Source organism: Danio rerio, chromosome 1, assembly GCF_052040795.2.
Source record: "Danio rerio strain M-AB ecotype USA chromosome 1, GRCz13ab, whole genome shotgun sequence".
Lineage (NCBI taxonomy): Eukaryota > Metazoa > Chordata > Actinopteri > Cypriniformes > Danionidae > Danio > Danio rerio.
In genome coordinates, this window is record NC_141021.1 from 18,402,600 (window position 1) to 18,423,807 (window position 21,208).

The 21,208-nt window shown below is 34.0% G+C and overlaps 1 long non-coding RNA gene and 1 pseudogene across 2 annotated transcripts; both read right to left on the reverse strand.

Moving 5' to 3' along the window:
• Window positions 1–878: 878 nt before the first annotated feature.
• LOC137489988 (small nucleolar RNA U3) lies at window positions 879–1,054 on the reverse strand (annotated as a pseudogene).
• A 5,981-nt stretch (window positions 1,055–7,035) lies between these two features.
• LOC147846776 (uncharacterized) lies at window positions 7,036–9,835 on the reverse strand. Of its 2 annotated transcripts, none has more exons than XR_015476466.1 (5): window positions 9,783–9,835; window positions 8,955–9,071; window positions 8,822–8,863; window positions 8,414–8,500; window positions 7,036–8,030 (listed from the first exon to the last, which is right to left on the reverse strand). It is a non-coding gene; the product is annotated as an uncharacterized LOC147846776 (long non-coding RNA). The 2 variants fall into 2 exon arrangements; XR_015476467.1 differs by having other exon boundaries at window positions 8,370–8,500.
• Between the last annotated feature and the right edge of the window lie 11,373 nt (window positions 9,836–21,208).

Consider the following 21,208-nt stretch of genomic DNA (forward strand, 5'->3'; position numbering starts at 1 on the left):
GGCTTCTGCTTTTCCGTGATGAACAACTCAAAATACTTGAAATGAACGATACCACCTGCACAAATGTGCGCATGCGCGGATAAACAAATCACTCCCTGAGAGGACTCGTAGTTTCTGGTCATATTGAAGATTCATAGAACGACCCATCACTACTATCCACCCAATCCATAGACTTTTCTCTCTGCTACCTTTAGGCAGACAGTTCTGCAGAATCCGATCACTCACCAGCCCGCTGAAGGAAAGCTTCTTCCCTCTGACTATCAGGCTGATAAACACTTAACACATCTCACATAAAGGCAGCATGGTGCGTTTTTGGAATTTACAATCGTGTTCGCTGTGATCGGAGCACTTTTACAGAAAGTATATAATTGGCTGAAGAACACTAGCTATGCAGTTAGCTCATTGGTTTGTTTCGAAGCTTTGAAAAGCTATTTTCTCCCATCACTACCGTAATAATAATGTTATGTTTAATAAGATATTTCTTTAGGATGGGGTTTCCATGAAATATGTATTACCAATTTCCCTTCACTGTTTTTATTCGCGTCATATTAATCTCAACTTTTGGTTTGTTTTCAACCAATAGATTTACCTTAAATAAATATTCTTTGATTAACATTTTAGTGGTTAAATTGTAGACTTAAATGTACTTCTACTCTATGTGGTAAAAATTTTATCATTCAAAATATAGATACACATTGTTAAAGTCTACACCTATATCACTGTTCGTTTGACAACAACAACAGAACTTTATTTATCAAATACAGCCCAATTCACAATTTATTAACTAAGATCTAATCCATAATTGTTAGCAATGATGATAAATTTTATTGAAAAGTATTGATAAATGGTTAAGTCTAATATTGATATCTTTATTAAGAACGACTCAGTTCATACTCTATTCCTCCTATGTTGTAAGACACAACAAAGTAAATTCATCTGAATCACGCTCAGAAAAGAGTATCAATAACTATCATCGTGGTTTGAAAGACTAATCACTTTAGAAATACATTTCCTAGTTAAGAGCTATAGAAATGATCACTGAAAGTATAGTCTTAACTTTCCAACTGCAGAAGGAGCTGGAGTCCCTTCCGACCCTCACAGTCTTAGAGATGGTTACTTCAACACGAGAACTCACTCACATTCATGAAACAGTGATTAGAAAACACCTGCAAAGTTTATTTTTTTCTTTAAATGATGTACGCTTAAAATTTGTGAACACTTTGAAAACATGCAGCTGTAAAAATGCATTTAATAAAGCTGCTGTCACACTGGGCTTTTCTTCCCATAAACTTCCATTCATATGCACGCTAATGCATCAGACCGGAAACCCGTGGTCAGGTTGCTGCGGTGCAAAGTTCAAGCTTAGTGAACTCTGACCTGCGAAAACGCATCACTTGACTGCGTGAGACCAACAGAGGATCAAAACAGGACCTCTCTGGACAGAAATTCAAAACATGGAGCAATCGCTCGCTTTTGTAATGCCTAATAATCTTGTTTATTCTCGCCCCTTTCCACAGTGCCACATGACAGAATATCGTAGACAAACTCTTGTGTGACCGTAGCTTTATTCTTGTTAATAACTAAAATTGGTAAATTGTGAGTAATATATTTGTATGCAATTTGATTATTTTGTACCCTCTCCTCTGTGTTTTTTTTCTTTTCTTTGGTGGTGGGCTTAATCACCAATAATAATGAGACAACCTACAGAGAGGAGGTGTACACTGGACGCAGTGTTGTTAGGAAAACCAAGAAGCTGGTGGTGGATTTCAGGAGAGAGAAGAGAGAACACACTCCTATCACCATCAATGGGATGCCAGTAGATAGAGTCAGCGCTTTCAAGTTTCTTGGAGTCCACATCGCAGAGGATTTGACATGGACTGCTCCACAGACGCAGTGCCGAGGAAAGCACAACAACGCCTCTTCTTCCTCGGGCGTTTCAGGAGGTTTGGAATAAGTCCCAATATCCTCTGCTCATTCTACACCTGCACTGTGGAGAGCATCCTGACTGGCTGTATCACCACCTTGTATGGTAACAGCACCAGCAGCAATCACAAAGGCCTACAAAGGATTGTGCAAATTGGTGGACGCATAGTAGGAGGTGAGCCTTCCTCCCTCCAGGACATCCACACCAGACAGTGCATGAAGAAAGCCAAGAGATTCATCAGCGACTCTATCCACCCAAGCCATAGACATTACTCTCTGCTAGCTTCAGGCAGATGGTCCCGCAGAATCTGGTCACGCATCAGGCGACTTAAGGAAAGCTTCTTCCTTTAGACTATCAGGCTGATGAACACTTAACACATCTCACACAGACTCTTCCGTACCCCTCACTGCACACCATCAATATGTAGCATGCTCTGCACTTTAACCAATCCATACTTAAAACAATACTGCCTACAGCTATGGGTACACCTATTTATTGTACATATCACTGTCAACACTGCCAATTTTACATGGTCCTGTTTTTTTGGAAGTGTGCTGTTGTATGTTGTTGTATTTTGCACTGTCTCTGTTTTACACTATTTGTATTTGTATTTGTCTCGAGCTAGCAGCTAAGCTTTTATTCATCATAACACACGTGCTGCTGATGATGTGACAATAAATGTGATTTGATTTGATTTATTTTTTTAATTTTTTTTCTTATTTATTCCTTTGTTGTTAAGAAATGTAAAGTAATTTTGTTGTATAAGAAAAATGTACATGCTGATTCTTGTTAATAAAATAATAATAATAAAAAGTAAAAATGTAAAATTGCTTATTTTTGTTATCATTTTTATATATGTTTTGTCATTTCCACACAAATGATGGCAGTTAAATGGATTCCTCACAACAAGTAAGCATGACATATCGGAGGTTTAAAACCACATCAGGGATTGTAAATGATGAGGTTATTTTCTCTCTTTTATTTCTCAGATAAATATCTCTTTAAGCACCATGGATCCCAGGACAAATTTTTCAACATTTTTTTTACAGATATACGAGCGTTAAATATAATTTAAGATAACCCTAACATCTTATAGCTTTAATTGTAGGGAACAACTTGCTAATTTTAAGCTTTTTCTACCTTATTTTCATTTTTTGGGTTTAACATCTACATGGTGTAGCATAACATTGACTGTGCACGTTTAATCATGACCCATTGCGTCTAATTATTATTTTTATATGAAAAGTCTGGTTGTGTGCTTTTCTGTGTCATTTGTAAGTTTATTTTTTAAATAATTTCCTACATGTTGCTAAGTAGCCTATCTGAAGATTTATTTATGCTGTTGCACCTATTATTTATAGCCTAAATCCTCACGTTAATTCTTTTTGTTGTTGATTTATTATAATGGAACAAAAAGGGCACAGGTTGTTATGGAGAAAAATAAAACGGTTTTGCTTTTTCACAACAACCAATAAATAAGCTATTATTATTATTATTATTATTATTACAGTAAAATAATTCATTAAATATGACGAGCTTGTGTCGCGGACACGGTGCAACAGTGTCTAGAACTTTGTTATGTTGTGTACATTCTGGCCAAATCTAACTCAGAATCTTTTTATTATCAATCAATCTTTGTATATATTATTCCATATATTTATAATATATAGTTTTTTTAACCAATTTAAGATGTTTGACAATGTTTCGATTAATATGTTGCATTTTGGCTTGGTTTTTGACTTATTTATGAACTATTTATGGACATAAAATAAAAAAAAAATATCCTGGATTTGAAAATATTATGTTCCTGGCCTTCACTGAGCTCAAGTGATAGTTTAATGTACAAAAATTGTTAATGAACTTGACTGTTGATGTCTTAAATAATAATGTCATATAACCAACAATTTTCAAAATGGATATATCTTGTTTTTCAACGTAACCCTTCATATAACTAGTTTCTTAATCTATGAGAAAAACTACTGTATTATTCGGTCAAGCTGTGAGACCCCACACTGAGGCACAGTAGTTATGCTTTCATGATAGCTTGAGGTCCCGGTGGTGTTGTCAAAAGTACCAACTTCTACAAGTCTGTACTGAAATGTATAAAAATGTGATGATAGTAGCATATTCTGTGTGCATTTGGAGCGCTGATGAGTGGACTCTTGAACACTGCTGATTGGCCATTGTGTCAAACGCTGGTAGACATGACTTTCAAAAGCTCCATGCCCTAGAGTTTTTCTGTCCCCTAAAAGCATTTACATGTGTGTCTAAATAAAAAAAAAAATACTCTAAATACAAAAAACTTGCATTTTCTGATCTGTTAACTCAGATTTTTAGTCAAAGTCAGTGTGGGCCACTAACAGATAACCGTTGCACTTTTCTTTCTGCCCTGCTCTTCCATTCTCTTTCCTCTACTTTCTGCGCACAACATTTCAGGCCTATTTAAGTAGTTTTTTTCCCAAAAATATGGCAACTGGACTGAAAGAGGGAGGTTTCATGACCCTTTAAGTCTTGGCAGCATTTATTTAACAAGCTTATTGGAAACATTCCTTAGAGATATTAATCCAAATGTATTTCTGCAAAACATAGTTTCTGCATATTTGTCGACTGCACATCACTGATGCGATTCATCCATTCCCCATATCTCAGAGTATCTCAGTTGGATTCAAATCTAATGACTGTGAAGGCCTTCGGATTATAGTGAACTCATTTTTAAGAAACCAGCATGAGATGATTTGATCTCTGTAGTATGTTGTCCTATTGGATGTAGCCATCTCACAATGGGCACACTGTCCTCATAAGGTTGTGTAAATGATGCTCAGTTGGTACAAAGGAATCAAATTATGACAAAAAAAAATCCTCACACAATGACACTACCAGTAGCAGTATGCATTGTTGATACTAAGCAAGATGGATCCATGCCTCTGTGTTGTTTGTGCCAAATTCTGACACAATTATTCAATGTTAATGTGAATAGAAGTTTCAGTTTGATATTTTTAGTTCTTTATTTGTTTATTTGCATCTTAAACACTAAAACCTGGACCACACTGTTCCAGTTACTATGACCATTTATGTGAAGCTGCTTTGACACAATCTACATTGTAAAAGCGCTATACAAATAAAGCTGAATTGAATTGAATCTGCTGCTGTAGCTCATCTGCTTCAAGGATATTTGTATTGTTTGTTCAGAAATTCTCTTTTGCAGGACTCAGCAGTAAAAGATGGCAATTTGACTTGCTGCTGGTTTTTTAACAGCTTAAACAAGTCTGGCCCTTTACAGTACCTTTTATCTTTGGTATTACCAATGCCCCTGTGTAGTTTTTACTCAGTGGTTTCTGAAATACTCATCCTAATCAATTTGGCAACATCAACCATGTCCAGTTCAAAGCAACTTCAATCTCCTTTTCTTTCGAGACAGTGCAGTATTCCCATTAATTACAATAACTGCTGCTAGACTGGCACATGACAACCTGCATTATGCTACCCTTTTAAGTTTGTGTTGCTTGTGGAGAAAAATAACAATATACAAAACCTTCACACCACAGCACACATTCTGAATTAATAAATCACTGAATCACATAATAATAATAATTTTAAAAATCACAAAATGTGGCCGAATGGTTAAATTATAGCCTTTGGTTGACAGACAACAATTTCATTTGATTGAAGGAGAACCTAATTTTATGGTATGCAAGAAACATATGTTTTATCAGCAAAGGTCTCAACGGACCTGTCCTGTTACTGTGCCTCACTCTCCATTTCTGACTGCTAATGGCATCTTTGCTGAAGGCTTTTTGAAATAAATATGCTTTTAATGTCAAACCAAGTAGTGAAAAGTTATATTGTGGTGAAGAGTAGGTAAGAGACCATGACAGACAATAAACACAGTAGACACAATCTGCAAACAGCTCCACAGGCTCCCAGAAAATTGGAGAGACTGTCATTTACAAACTTTATGTATAGGAAGAATCCATGCTTCTAACCATGGGTTGATGCCTGTAGTTACAATCAGACAAGTTTACAAAGATGCCCGTGAATATTCCTTGGAACTAGAGATTCACAAAACACACAGTCATTAGCTATGTTTTCATCCACAAATGCGAATTCACTTCATGCGCAAAACTGTTATATCGCATATAATATGTGCACTGTAAAACCCAACAGTCAACTTTATCAAATGAAATGAGTGTAGTTAACTCAAAATTGACTGAAAGTAAATTATACTAATTTGAAAAGAGTTTTGAACTCAGTGTTGAAGGTAATGAGTTAATAAAATACCTCATTACTTCAACTCAAATGAATTAAGTTCACAGTACTCAGGATTAGTTTGTGAACATAAATGGTTTGCTGAAATCGGTTTCCTCAAATGGTTTTGAATTACCTTAAATTTTTGGGATATACAATGTGCGAATAAAGCAGCGTTTCCATCCAATAAGTCAAAGCGAACAAAATCGTCACTTCCTGATTAACTGGTGCCAAATATCAACATTAAAAACGAAATTTATAGAAGCAGGAGAAGCTGCGTGAATCTTTGGATTATTTATTAAATGACTTGCGTCTCAGAAGACAATGTCGACATGCAATGAACACATGGTGGCTTTTGAAGGCATGAGACGTGGAGCACAGATGCTCTTGACAATTTGTGAGGTAATTAATAATATAATAACACTAATACAGAAACGATTAAGGTGTTTTAGAATGACCAAAACAACATTTCAGATGTTTTACAATATGCTCAGCCTGCTGGTTAGTCCATTCACACACATTTTTATTGTCACATTAATTTTTTTAGTGCGCATTCTGGAATTTGTTCAGTAAATGTGTTTTCATCACAGTTTATGCCACACTGTTAGACATTTCAAAGGGTTTTTACAGTAACTTACTGGCAACACTGTTGCCAGTAAGTTACTGTATTTTAGATTTACAGTATACAACTGTAAATCCGTTTACAGCATGTTACCGTAGTGTCTGAAAATGGTTAACTACTGTAAAAACCTAAGTTAACAGTTAGCTACTGTAAACCTTTTAATTTTGTCCTAAATATTTTATAATATAATTTTATTAATATTATTTTAATACTATAGACCTAAAAAAGACACAATTACAAAATATTAACAAAATAAACACTCTTTATTTAAAACATTGGAGATGCTTAACCCAAGCTTAAAAATGTGTAAAAACATTACATTTCAATCATTCAAAATATTTTATTTTAAGAAAAAAAACATTGAAAATGACAAAGCACATTAACATACATGTACAAAACTAATTTAAGTGTCTGACCTGCATATTGTTGAGAAAAAAAAAACCCAATTGTACTAAGTACTACTGACATTAAACCAGACACAATTACAAAATATTCCATTCTTTAAAACATTAATAATGCTTAAAGCATTTAAGGAAAATGTGTGAAAATTACATTAAGCAATAAAATCAACACATTAAAAATAAATCAATCACACAAAGCACTAGAACATACATGTACAATAAAAATTTAAACTTCTGAATTGCATATTGTTGGAAAAATAAATATTTGTAACTATTAGCCGACTCAGAAACAACCCAACTTTAAAATATTACTAGTTCTGGTGTCAAATGCTCAACAAGGTCTGAATTCACATGTTCAAATGCAATTCATCTTTATTTCTATTGCACTTTTACAATGTAGATCAATGATGTCAAAGCAGCTTAACATAGAAGTTCTTGTAAATTGAAGCTGCTTCAGTCCAGTTTTCAGAATTGAAGCAGTAAATGTCACTGCTGAAAGTCCAAACACAAGAGCAAATCCACCGATCCACCAATCGTAGCCAAGTGATCCAGTGGCGACAGTGGCATGGAACAAACTTCACCAACTGACAAAAGTGTAGAATAAAATCCCTTGAGAGATACCAGGCTCAGTTGGGCACGACCAGTTCTCCTCTAGCCAAACTTGTGCAAGGCCGCAGTCTAGGCACCGGAGGCTTGAAAGTTCACCAGCGGGTGGTCAGGCTGGCCCATTGGATCAATGCGGAAACTCATTGATCACGTGTGTCTTTTAGGATTCACTCCTCCATGACCACCACAGCATCTGGTCAGGATTTGGCCCAGTCCCGGATTATGAAGAACTCTGGATAAGGAGAAACAGACTAACATAAGCATAGAAGAAGCTTGTTTAAAAAAAATAAATCATATACTGGTTAATTATTTTGAAGCATGGCAGCTAGGTTGGGCTAGTTTTCAGCTGGTACTGAGCAACTGGCTCCTGCTCATAACCTGCTCACTACCATGTTTAAAAGATAACTAACCAGAATGTCCTGTTTATTTTTTCCCTAACAAGGTTTTACAAAAACATTGTAGCATTTGTGATGGGTTGATTCACTGCAGGACAGATTAGACTATTTGTTTTATGTATTCCTAATAAACTAAAACTGACTGAATACTGATACAACTATTGAGAGTGTCTCACCTAATCCAAGTTCTCAGTTAGCTGGTGAAAGAAGGATAACTCACTGTTGTTCATGGTTGTCATTCTCTTCACTACTTCTCCTGCTATCTTCTGGCTCACTCTGGTTGTTGCTGTGCATTTTGTTTCATCCTCTGGAATTATTTATATAAAAATTTGTATTATTTTATTTATTACAAAATATTTAGGCAACATGAAATGGGGAAAAAGACATTTAATACATAGACAAATGCATGTATCCCAATACTAATTATTGTATTTTGAAATGTCTGACCCATGACAGACCTCAATCTGCTCAAAAATATTATAAACAAAGATGAAAAAAACCCTACTAAATAGTTTAATAAAAAAGGGGAAAAGATTTTTTTTATTTAGCTAGCAACTAAACATGTGACACATTTGGTATTAAAAGTAACGTTACTATATTGAGAAACAAATAGATGTACAGTACTTACTGTTGTATGAGGTCCAGTTTGCACAGGCAGGCTCCCAGTATTCTATATTGAGACCACAAAAAAGCCAAAAATACAGATAAGAATACCATGCTACAATCCACAACCTCCACACAACTTTTTTTTATTTGTTTACCTTGGTTGCTTACTGGTCTTGCTTATTTTTTAAGCATAAGGCTGTGCTGATCAAGATGTTCCTCAGAAATGCTGTTTGTTTCTTCAGACAAAACCTGCTGCTGTGCCAGTGCCATATCTAAACAGAAAAAATATATAATGGTAACAATTATGTTAAACCAAATGTCAAGAGTTGTGATAAAAAATAATTAGCAAACAATAAATAGCAAAAATGTGGTTATTAGCATAATGCATAGAGGTAAAATTGGTTTTATATTAGCAGATTCAGACTTCCCCCTTAATAATTTATTTTCATAAAAGTATTATTTGCAAACTCTAAATAGCGAAATCATTTTAGCAGCTAATGACTATCAAAGTACAACATGCTCACGGTCAAATAAACAGTGTTAATGTTGATTTCAAGTCATACTGGCATGCTAATTCTGATCGAATATTCAAAGTAACATGGTAAACAGTATAGAGTCTTCTAAATGAACGAATGTGCGAATATAAAACCAACTTTACCTCTATGCATATTGTATAGATTTACGTTAACGTTCTTATAGGTTACGTCGCGATGTTATTTTCTCAAGCTAACGTTATAAGTTACTCTAAACCAGAGAAAAATAAGTTCACAACGTCTAATATATATAGTATTAATCAATATAAGTTAAACGTTGCACGTTAAAATGAGTTTGAGTCCAATTCAGTATAAACTTAGCTCAGTTTAGCTAACAGTTAACATTACCATTTTAAGATCGCTTCAGCCAATGTTGCCGAGCAAACAAATGCTAATAGAGGTGCTCAAATCAATGTCGAGTGTTGTCAGCACAGACAGACTCGCTTTTACCTGGATTATTTGATGGTCTTTCATTCATATTCTTCTGGGGGAAAACACTCTCTGCCGGACCGTTGTCTCGTTCTAAGTGTCCTCCAAAACTGTCTGCATACCTCTGGTTCCCTCCTAAACCAAAACCCGCTGCAACACCGGTTCCTATGTAAATAAATAAAAAGATATGACGAGAACAATGGCTAATAGTCATAAACAGTCTTATTTAAAGTAATAGTAGTGTATAATGTAATAAATTAAATAAAGGTAACATCTTAATAGATGATATATTTCTCAAATGGGCAAAATAACGCCAAGCCAGAGAAAATAATAATAGCCAACTTTATACTTTACTTTGTTCTATTCTCGTCCACAAAACATTCTGTAAAATGAAACACTGCCTCAGCTTACCAGAGTAAAGTTTGTTAAATCCAGTATGTTCTTCAGGCACACTAATAAATTGTCCTCCAGAATTGCTCCAGGGTCCTCAGGCAAAATGTGGTGCAGAGTAGTCGAATCGCCGCAAGGTGGCGTTGAAGCAGTTGTGGAAAATACAGTATAATACACGAATTTTTACAAATACAGTACATCGCTGTATATGTTGTTCGACGTCACACTAAATTCCCATAATGCAACGGTAAATACAGTTATTTACCGTAAAAGGAATTTGCAGTATTACACTGGGTGAAATACAGTAAATAACTGTGTAATTTACAGAAATGTCTAACAGTGCACCTTTTCTAAATTAAATAAAGAAGTTTATCCTACTCAGTAATGCATATACATTTTTATGCGCCTCTTCAAAATGTATGCATATCTTGTTGATTGATTTTTTATGCACATATTTAGAATGTGCATAGAAATGTGTGCATGCAAACTTAGCTAAGGAACCAAGTTGACAATGACATAATTTCTGACATAAACAAGTCGCTATTGTTTGTTTGTCACTGTTTGATTAGTCATATCAACTGTCAATCGAACCACAACCAACAGGTGATATTTTATTTTCAATAGACCTGTTAAAATATGTAACGCTGTAACTAAAAACTATGAATAATGAATCATACCCTTGTTAAGCACTGCAGTTTCTCCTCATCTGTAATAATTAGCACTTAGCGGGATTCTAACCCCAGATAGTTAGCATTTCCCACTGAGACAGCAGTTCTTCATGGTGCTTGATAATTCAGAGAGGCAATATCTGCATTTTTTTGGTGGGCATTTTTTTTTTCTTGCAGATTTCGCAGATTTTTCTCACCCTGTCATGAAGACAAAAAATTGGGCCAAAAATGGCTGACAGTAGAGGTCAGAATCGATCTTTCACTGTTTATGTTTGCTTTTTCAAGGTCTTTTGACAAACACAGGTGCTCCGAAAGGGGGGAAATAGTATTTTCTCCTAAGATGGGAAATCGTATGTGCTCTAACAGGAGACAAAAATAAAAATAAATAAATACTCAGTGGAGAAAGAGGTCACTTAGAGAAGAGTGGTTGGCTTTCAGGGTTGCTTTAGCCCCTTCTTGACCTAAAAGTGTCAAAAAACAAACAAACAGCTATGGTGTTTCAGTTTGTACTTTATGTTGTTGATTATACTCTTTAAAATTATCTGTTATTTTAGGGGTTTTTCCGGAAGCTGGGGAGGTGGAAAAAAAAAAGTAAAATAACGGCTGTTAAATGACAGACATTACCGTAAATTTCTGTAATTTACCAACTGTTTTTTTTTTTTTTTGGCATATATATATATGTCTGATAATATTTTTTTTCTTCAGGAAAAATTCTTATTTGTTTTATTTTGGCTAGAATAAAAGAAGTTTAAAATTTTTAAAAGACATTTTAAGGACAAAATTAATAGCCTCTTTAAGCAAAATTTTCCCAATAGTCTACAGAACAAACCATTATCATAAAATAACTTGCCTAATTACCCTAACCTGCATAGTTTACATAATGAACCTAGTTAAGCCTTTAAATGTCACTTTAAGCTGTATAGAAGTGTTTTGAAAAATATTTAGTAAAATATTATTTACTGTCATCATGGCAAAGATAAAATAAATCAGTTATCAGAGATGAGTTATTAAAATCATTATTATCATGTTTAGAAATGTGTTGATAAAATCTTCTCTCCGTTAAAAAAAAAAAAAAAAAAAAAATATATATATATATATATATATATATATATTTATATATTAGTGCTGTCAAATGACTAATTAATCTCACTTTTTTTTTAAATTAAAAGACTGAAACTTATAATTTTGGTTATTCAAATGTAAAATTAATGTAAACGCAAGACAAAAACTATTTAAATTCAAAATATAATTGTTTATTAGAAGTTGTGTTTAAATTTTAACACAGATTTATTCATGTAAACAACGTACCCACAATAAACCATCAAGATCCTGGCTTGACAGCCATATTTATTTCAGAAATAAAACACAGGCATGTTTGAATTTCAAAACAATATACCATATATATATATATGCCATATGCTGCTTTTTATTGTCTTTTATGCAACATTTCATTTTTGCGCATACATTTTATTTGCATCTTTGAATGGAAACATAGCTAGATTGCATCTTTGAATGGAAACATAGCTGATTCCCTGAGTGAAATGAGTTACAGTTGTATATATATATATATATATATATATATATATATATATATATATATATATATATATATATATATATATATATATATATATATATGGGCAATTCTTCAACCAAGGGCACTTTTAGCCCTGTGAAGTTAAGTAAAAAAAAACTTTTTCAAAAGTTAGGTAACATAGCCTCATACTGTAAGTTAAAAAAAAATTGTTTAGTCTTAAGATATGTAAGTAGATAAACTTTAATAAGCAGAGAAATTGATAATATTTAACATTCAGCAGTGAAATCAACAAATGTCATTTCTACCACATCTCAATATATAGCTTTTATTTCAAAAATAAATATATTATGGCAGTCAAAAATTGTCTAAGATCATTTTGTATCTAGCTTAACCAATTGTTCCACAATATATACAATAAAATGTTTAAAAAAAAAAGTATTAAACTCTGGTTGTGCAACAAGGCAAAACCAGTGATTTTAAAACCTAAAAGGAGGTTAAATAAAAAAAAACACAATAGAAAGGTATAATTTTTTTAAAAGTAAGTTTTATTGTTAGTTTGACAAAGAAAGAAGAATTTGAACAAATTTTTTATATATTTATATAAGTACTCGGAGTTGAAAAATTACCTACAGTATATTTTATTAGAGATTATTAGATATTATTAGATTTCAGTCCTAATACCTAAAGGGACTCTTACAATGAATAGTTTCTAAATATTATATATATATATATATATATATATATATATATATATATATATATATATATATATATATATATATATATATATATATATATATATATATATATTCAGTTGACGTCAGAATTATTAGCCCCCTTTGAATTTATTTCTTCTTTTTTTAAATATTTCCCGAATGATGTTTAACAGAGCAAGGAAATGTTCACAGTATGTCTGATAATATTTTTTTCTTCTGAAGAAAGTCTGATTTGTTTTATTTCGGCTAGAATAAAAGCTTTTTTTAGTTTTTTAAACACTATTTTAGTTAAAAAGCAAATTTTTTTTTCTCGATATTCTACAGAATAGATAGTCGAACAGATAGTCTGTATAGAAGTGTCTTGAAAAATATCTAGTAAAATATTATTTACTGTCATCTTGGTAAAGATAAAATAAATCTTTTATTAGAAATGAGCTAATAAAAATATTATGTTTAGAAATGTGTTGAAAAAATCTTCTCTCCACTAAACACAAATTGGGGAAAAAGAAACAAGCGGTCTAACAACTCAAGGGGGCTAACAAATCTGACTTCAACTGTATATATATATATATATATATATATATATATATATATATATATATATATATATATATATATATATATATATATATATATATGCAGCCTGGTCTCACAAGAAAACGTAAGTATTTTACGTTTTGCCAGTTTAGTGGCTAATTTGTACAAATTCGTATGAGTTCAGTCGTACAAAATTGTATTGTGCGATTTTAAATAGGAGGCGCAGCACCTAACCCCACACCTAAATTCAACCGTCATTGGGGGATGAGCAAATCGAACTAAATTGTATGATTTAGATTGTACAAATTCGTATGAATTAACAACTAAATTAAAAAGCTACGAATTGCCGTGAAATTGTGTTGATATATATGATACGTATATATTCTCTAAAAAATATAGATATTTTTCCTTATGTGAGGAATTTTATTTACATGTTTTTACATTGTTTTTTTTTTTTTGCAATGCAGGTGATCAAAACTGTTTTAATTATTAATAACACTTTTGACACTAGTAATGGTTTTGTATTTCATATTCCCAAATATGGGAAATACTAATACATGGGGAATCCAAAACTAACAATTAATTAAAACAAACAAACAAACAAACAAACAAACAAACAAACAAACAAACAAACAAACAAACAAACAAAAAACACACTGAAAACAAATTTACAGATATTCAATGTTACTGATAAGCTTTGCTTGCATGAAACAGCAGCATACTGCCTTGGAACAATAAATGGTGAGTAATTAAGGTATTTCAGTTTTGCCAAATTTGATGTGAAGATCATTCTAAAAACATATTAATCTAAGAAAAATCAGATCTGCTCTGAAGAGTTGAAAATCAGGCCAATTAAACTGCAGCAGCAACAACAGTACAATTTTCTACAGAAACGGGTCATTTCCTCTTTGAAATAAATGCATGGATGCAAACTCATCTAGAAGCACTGTGGTTTTCTTCGCAAACTTTGAGAAATTCATTCAATTTAAACGTCTTTTCCTCATTAGTAAGCTGAACCACCCAGACCATCTCCTTAATGCCCTAGTGATTTTTCATCTCCGAAATAATTTTCCCTGGAATAAGAGGCTGTGTTCGCTGACTAAAATATTTATACAAGTCTCTGCTCTGTAAAAACATCCTAACACAATCTGTTTCATGGCTGCTTGTCAGCCTGGCACACGGAAATGAAATTTTCACATTTGCAAGTCCATTTGTTCCAGCAACACGGTGTCACTTTAAATTTTCAGCTTTCTGTTTGAGCGGAGGTGACTGTACACTGACACCACATCTACAAAAGAGTTTGTGGCTGACGCTGTGATGATCACCATAGTGATCTCTCTGCTAGCAACGTTCTAGAGTATTTAACCTGTTGGAAGCCTCTTAGAAAGCTGTCAGAGGAAGAGGCCTCCAGGCAAGAGTTGCGGCAGACCAAAATAACTCACATGTACATTTACAGCACTGATTACACACTGTAAAAAACGATTCAAACAGCTTCCACTAATTATTATTTATTAACTACTTCCACAAATTTCAATTCCATGCCAATTTAATTATTGTACTAAATGTTGCTTTAATTGTTACTTAAGAAAACTTGAACCCAAAATTGAGTCCAATTTAAAATCCTGTTAGCCATCACTCACTTCTGGGGATTTACATCTACCTAACTTTAAATAGTAACAGTTCTTTACTCCATCATTAAGGTATTACTAGAAAGAAGACATTTTGAGCTTTACTATGGTCCATCTAGAAACTTTGCGAAAAACAATTGTTCTGTGTTCAATATTTGTTTTTCCATATAAGAACACAGGAAAACATTACTGTAATAACCTAAAAATACGCCTTGAAAGCCAAGTGTTTCATGAGTTTATATTTCAAACATGACGAAGATAGCATGCAAAATAAGATTTCTGTAAATGATTTTCTGAGACTATATCGGTGTTCTCTTCTCCCTCACCATCATCATTTTCTCACTGGCACTTTCTCAAAAATGACCTTCCAAAACTAAAATAGTAGGAGTTGCTGAATAATTTGGTCTACATTCACAGTTCATGTATTTTTGGAAAAAAATTATTACAATATTGGCTTGATTTGTTTATTCTGAATAGCGACTGAATTTAAAACTTTATTGATCATTTTATTATTATTATTATTATTATTATTATTGTTGTTGTTATTGATATTATTATTATTATTATTATTATTATTTATTTTTTATTTATATATCTGAGCAGACGTAATATATCATGTCTTCTTAATAAATTTCAAGCAAGAATATTACTCCATAGTTGAGATTTTGGCTCTGCCAGCATTTAAATAATCGGCACAATAACAGTGCAATGGAATATGAATTGCAATCTATTTTTAGGACAGTACACCCAGAAATAAAACTCTCATCTCTTATGTATAATCATGTTGTTCCAATCATGTTTTTAGAACAAAAATGCAGAAACTTTGAAGAATGTAACAATTCTTTTTTTTCTCATATAATATTGCAATGGGGCAGCGTGGAGGTGCAGCGGGTAGTGCTGTCGCCTCGCAAAAAGAAGCACGCTGAGCCTTGGCTAAGTTGGTATTTCTGTGTGGAGTTTGCAAGTTCTCCCACTGTTGGCATGGGTTTTCTCCAGGTGCAAGTCCAAAGACATGTAGTATAGGTGAATTGAATAAACTAAATTGCCTGTAGTGTATGTGTGTGAATGAGAGTGAATGGATGTTATGAATGGAGAGTGAATGGAAAATATATCCTGGATACGTTGGTGGTTCATTCCACTGTGGCGACCTCTAAATAATAAAGAGACTAAGCCTGAAAATAAAATAAATTAACATTACAATGAGGGAGATTTTAAGCTTCTCCCTTAATCTTACAGAAACAAATTTTGCACTAGATGTCCAGGTTTCTTCTCAGGACAGAATGTTTTTCTGTGTCTTGACTTATTGTTTAAAAAAATATAAACCAAAACAATAAATAAACAAACAAACAAACAAACAAACAAACAAACAAACAAACAAACAAACAAACAAACAAACAAATAAATAAATAAATAAATAAATAAATATATAAATAAATAAATAAAATAGTACATTTTATATAATAAATTATTGCAAATTAAACTGCCTCAAAGCAAGGTCGCAGATTCGAGCCCTTGCTCGGTCAGTTAGCGTTTCTGTGTGGAGTTTGCATGTTCTCCCCATGTTTGCAAATATAATATAGTATCAGTGTTTCAACTGGGTCTGGTGTCAATAAAACAGCTTGTAAACAACAGCATGTATGATATTTACCTAAAAAAAGGATGTATTCAGTACTCATTAGTTATCATCAGTAATAAAAATATTATACTATTACTGTATTTCTTCATCTCATATGAAACTGTGTTTGAGTAAATCAGTTTCTAGCCACAATTTAAATGCTATAAAATGATCTGATATGTGCACTGCAGTCTGTTTTGTGCTCAACGCTGAGAAATCTGGACACCCTAGCTATTTTTCAAGTCAGCTGGTAGCTTTGTGTGAGGCAGTTAACATTTAAATCAATAAATTGTCTTGAATTGAACACAACATCTCCTTGGTATGTGAATTAGAGTTCATGAGAAAGTCACAATGTTCCATTTCTTAATAAATCATTCAGTTGAGTACACAAAATAATAATAATGAAATTCACAAATTAATATTCAATAAAATCAAGCACGATACCAAACATATATGTAGCTTTAAAATAAAGCTTGCTAAACCTAACCAGTTGTATAACAAAAGCAAACGTCAGATAAAACACTTATTAAAGTCAGTATGCTACCTGCTGTGGACTGTCATTACAAAGCAATGGGGATTGTCATTACAAAGCAATGTGAGTACATCACAAATGCAATGGTGCGCAACTGAACAAGACTACTACATCAATTAAGCTGTGCATATGGAGCTGGTAATATGATAAAAATGTCAATACACTTTACAAAGGTCATAGCATAGTATGAAGTAAATTAATGCAGTGGTGTTGGTTCCGTTAAAAAAGGTCACACACACTAGATGAGTAAAGTAACTCACAGGTTTTGCACGCCTGACATGTTGTATTCTGTTAAGGACAGCAGTTAATATATTCAATTCATTCATTCAACATTTTCTTTTGGGCTTAGTCCCTTTATTAATCGGGGTCGTCACAACAGAATGAACAGCCAACTTATCCAGCATAAGTTTTACGCAGCGGATGCCCTTCCAGTCGCAACCCAACACTGGGAAACATCCATACATTCTCATTCACACACGTACACTACAGACAATTTAGCTTATCTAATTCTCCACAGTCTTTGGACTGTGGGGGAAAATTGAGCAACAAGAGGAAACCCAGGCCAACACGAGGAGAATATGCAAACTCCACACAGAAATGCCAAATGAACTCAGCCGAGGCTGGAACCAGTGACCTTCTTGCTGTGAGGCGATCGTGCTAACCACTGCGCCACTGTGACGCCCTAATACATTTAATATAATTAACAAATATGCAAGATGATTTAGTTCAGTTCAGTGAGATTTAGTAAAGTAAAAAGTAAAGTAAATTATAGTGATGGTTCATTCTGCTATGGTGACCCCTCATAAATAAGGGACAAAGCTGAAGGAAAATGAATGAATTAAAATTATAGCTCTATCACATTGCCACAACTAAAGCGTTGTAAATTTAAGCGTGTAGACACAATCAAAAAGAGCTTCTGAAGTTCAAACTGAGCTCCAAAATGGAGAGGAAAGAGTCTGACTCCCTATGCGCTGTTGGTATTTCAAAGCATTTCAAAAATTGCTGATCTAATGGGATTTTCACACAACCATCGGTGAGGTTTTTAGTTTACAGATATAATAAGAGCAAATGTCCATTGGGCTAGAGTTCTGTTAATCCGCTTGTCAAGTGTCCTGTCCATTGAAGCAGCCTCTGAGTCCAAACGCTCTATTAAACTGTATGGGCATCCTCAACAAATGGAAATAATAAACATTTACAAACAATGTAATATTTTCAAAAATCAAGATCGCAATATATATATATATATATATATATATATATATATATATATATATATATTTCAGTTCAGATGCAAAAACCTCTAAATCCATCAGACCTCTTTTCTTGTAAATGAGTGTTTTCTATCAGGTTCTTCTGATAAGGTTCAGAATTTTCATTTTATAGGTAAAGATATTATGATAGGGTTATTAGCTGGTAAATAAAATACCTTTTTTTCCCCCCAAAATGTCACTTTAGACAATTATTTGTTTTTTAACAAGGTAAATTTACTTTTGTGTCAAAACCAGCTAAATCCATCATTGCTTTTTGTGCAAAACCCTCTAAATCCATTTATTGGAACAAGACAGTGTAATTAGTTAAAAATGAAGATGTCATTAGAAATTATTTTACCAAACATAAAACACATTACACAAACCACCTAAAATTTAAAGTATATAAATCTGCCAAGTAAGTGGTGGTTCATTCTGCTGTAATAAACCAGGGACAAAGCAGAAGGAAAATGAATGAATGGAATTTGTAAAGTGCATTAATCAATAACAATCAAACTAACATCAATTAAATCCTAACAATCTGTTGTCATTTCTGATATTTGGGATTTAGATTTAATGTAAGCGGAACAATGTAAACATTGCAAACATTGTAAACCAAGCTTGGTAGATTCAAATAATGTAGTGTAAAACATTGTGAAACATCAATATCTGTGCATTGTCCATTAATATAAAAAGTTTATCAGATGTATAGGTATTATGAAGTAATACAAATAATGTATAGTTTTATATATTATATTTATCTTTTAAAAAAATAGCTTAAATTACCAAAAAAAACAAACAAAAAACAAACAAATAGGAGGCAAAAAGGGAATGCCTCTCAGATAATTTTAGAAGCTGTCATTCATTCAGTTTCACCATACTTAAGGTCTTGGTCTCCTGTTTATCCTCATAGCATCCACATGGGATTAAAGAACGGCATCTTAACTTTTGTGAAATGGAGTTGCAGTTTATTGTATAGTAAATCGGACTCATTCAAAGTAGTGTCACTGCGCAATAAAACATGAATGGATGTTACACTTTCGACTGTACATCAAACTTTGTCATTTAAAATCGAAATCGAAAGCGGAATATGTCTCCTCATAATAGCTGGCGCATCAGCGTGCTGCTACATTAAAAACATATGATTCGATTTGCGCTTCTGATTGGTTCTCGGGATCAGCGGCGTAAAGTAACTAATTACAAATACTCAAATTACTAGTAGTTTTTCTCAAAAATTGTAATTTACTAAGAAGTTTTTAAAATGTGTAATTTTACTTTCCCTTAAGTACATTTTTACTGCAGTATCTGTACTTTTACTCCATCACTTTCCTTCAGCCTGCAATCACTACTTTATTTTTTCTTGTCTATGAGAATTAGAAAAGTGCGAAAACCACGTGACGTGATGGTGGGGAAAAAAATTTGGTTGGGAGAAAAAAACTGAGTGATAGGAAAACATATTACTAAGGTTTTTGCATTCCCTCGCAAAGATGTTTTGCGTTCTCTCGCAAAACTGTTTCTCCACAAACACTTCCTGTTCACTTCACGTAAACCCTCATGTTTTTTGCCGAAATTCTCCCGTATTTTACCATTATATCCCACTTTCTTTACATTAAAGTTGTACGTCGATCGTCACCTTTCTTATGCAACCTCTGAACCAGTGAATGCATGTATAAGCGATGACTGGCAGACGCACTCCGTGTTCGCATGGGATTCCTCCAGAAGTTCTGGTTTCCCCCTGTTGTGATGAGTCAGAAGGCATTGAATCCATTTGCAAGCTTTATTAAGAGCACACATACAAACAAACACAAAGGGGCAATCCAGGAGACAGAACGTGGGACAGGCAAAAGTTCAAAGGCAGGCGGATATCTTACTGGTCAGAATAACAGGCTGGAGATCAGGGGCAGGCAGATGTCTTTCGTAATCGTAGAACAAGCACAGGGTCAGAAACACAGATCAGTCCGAAGCAGGGAGTATGGAACGCTCAGAAATGACAGCCAGGCAAATCAAGACTTCGCAACGAACCGGAGCGTGAGTGCGGTATATATACACGAGAGCTGATGAGTTGCACCTGGACCGTAATCAGTGCCAGGTAGCAGGGCTTATGGGATTTTGAGTCCGTGAGTCGAATCAGAATTCTGGCGATGGTTCCCTCTGGTGGTGCACAAGAGGGTTGGCATCGCCCTCATTTACAACAGAACCCCCCTCCTGCGAGCGGCTCCTGAAGCGAGAAGGCACCTGACGCCGGGGTCTACCGCGCTGTCGGGGGGCTGGTTTCTCTGGGAACCTTTGATGAAACTCTTCCGTGAGAGTTGGGTCTAGAATATCTCTAGCATTCACCCAGGACCGTTCCTCTGGACCGTACCCTTCCCAGTCCACCAGATATTGGAGGGCGCCACCCCGACGTCGAGAGTCCAGCACTTCTCGAACGAGGTAAGCTTCCTCGCCCTCGATCATGACAGGTGGAGGGGTCCTGGTTTCCGATTCCTCCTCAGCCGCCTCCTCTCGTGGACCACCAGCGGGTTTGAGTAATGACATGTGGAAAGTAGGAGAAATACGATAATGATTAGGCAAGGCTAA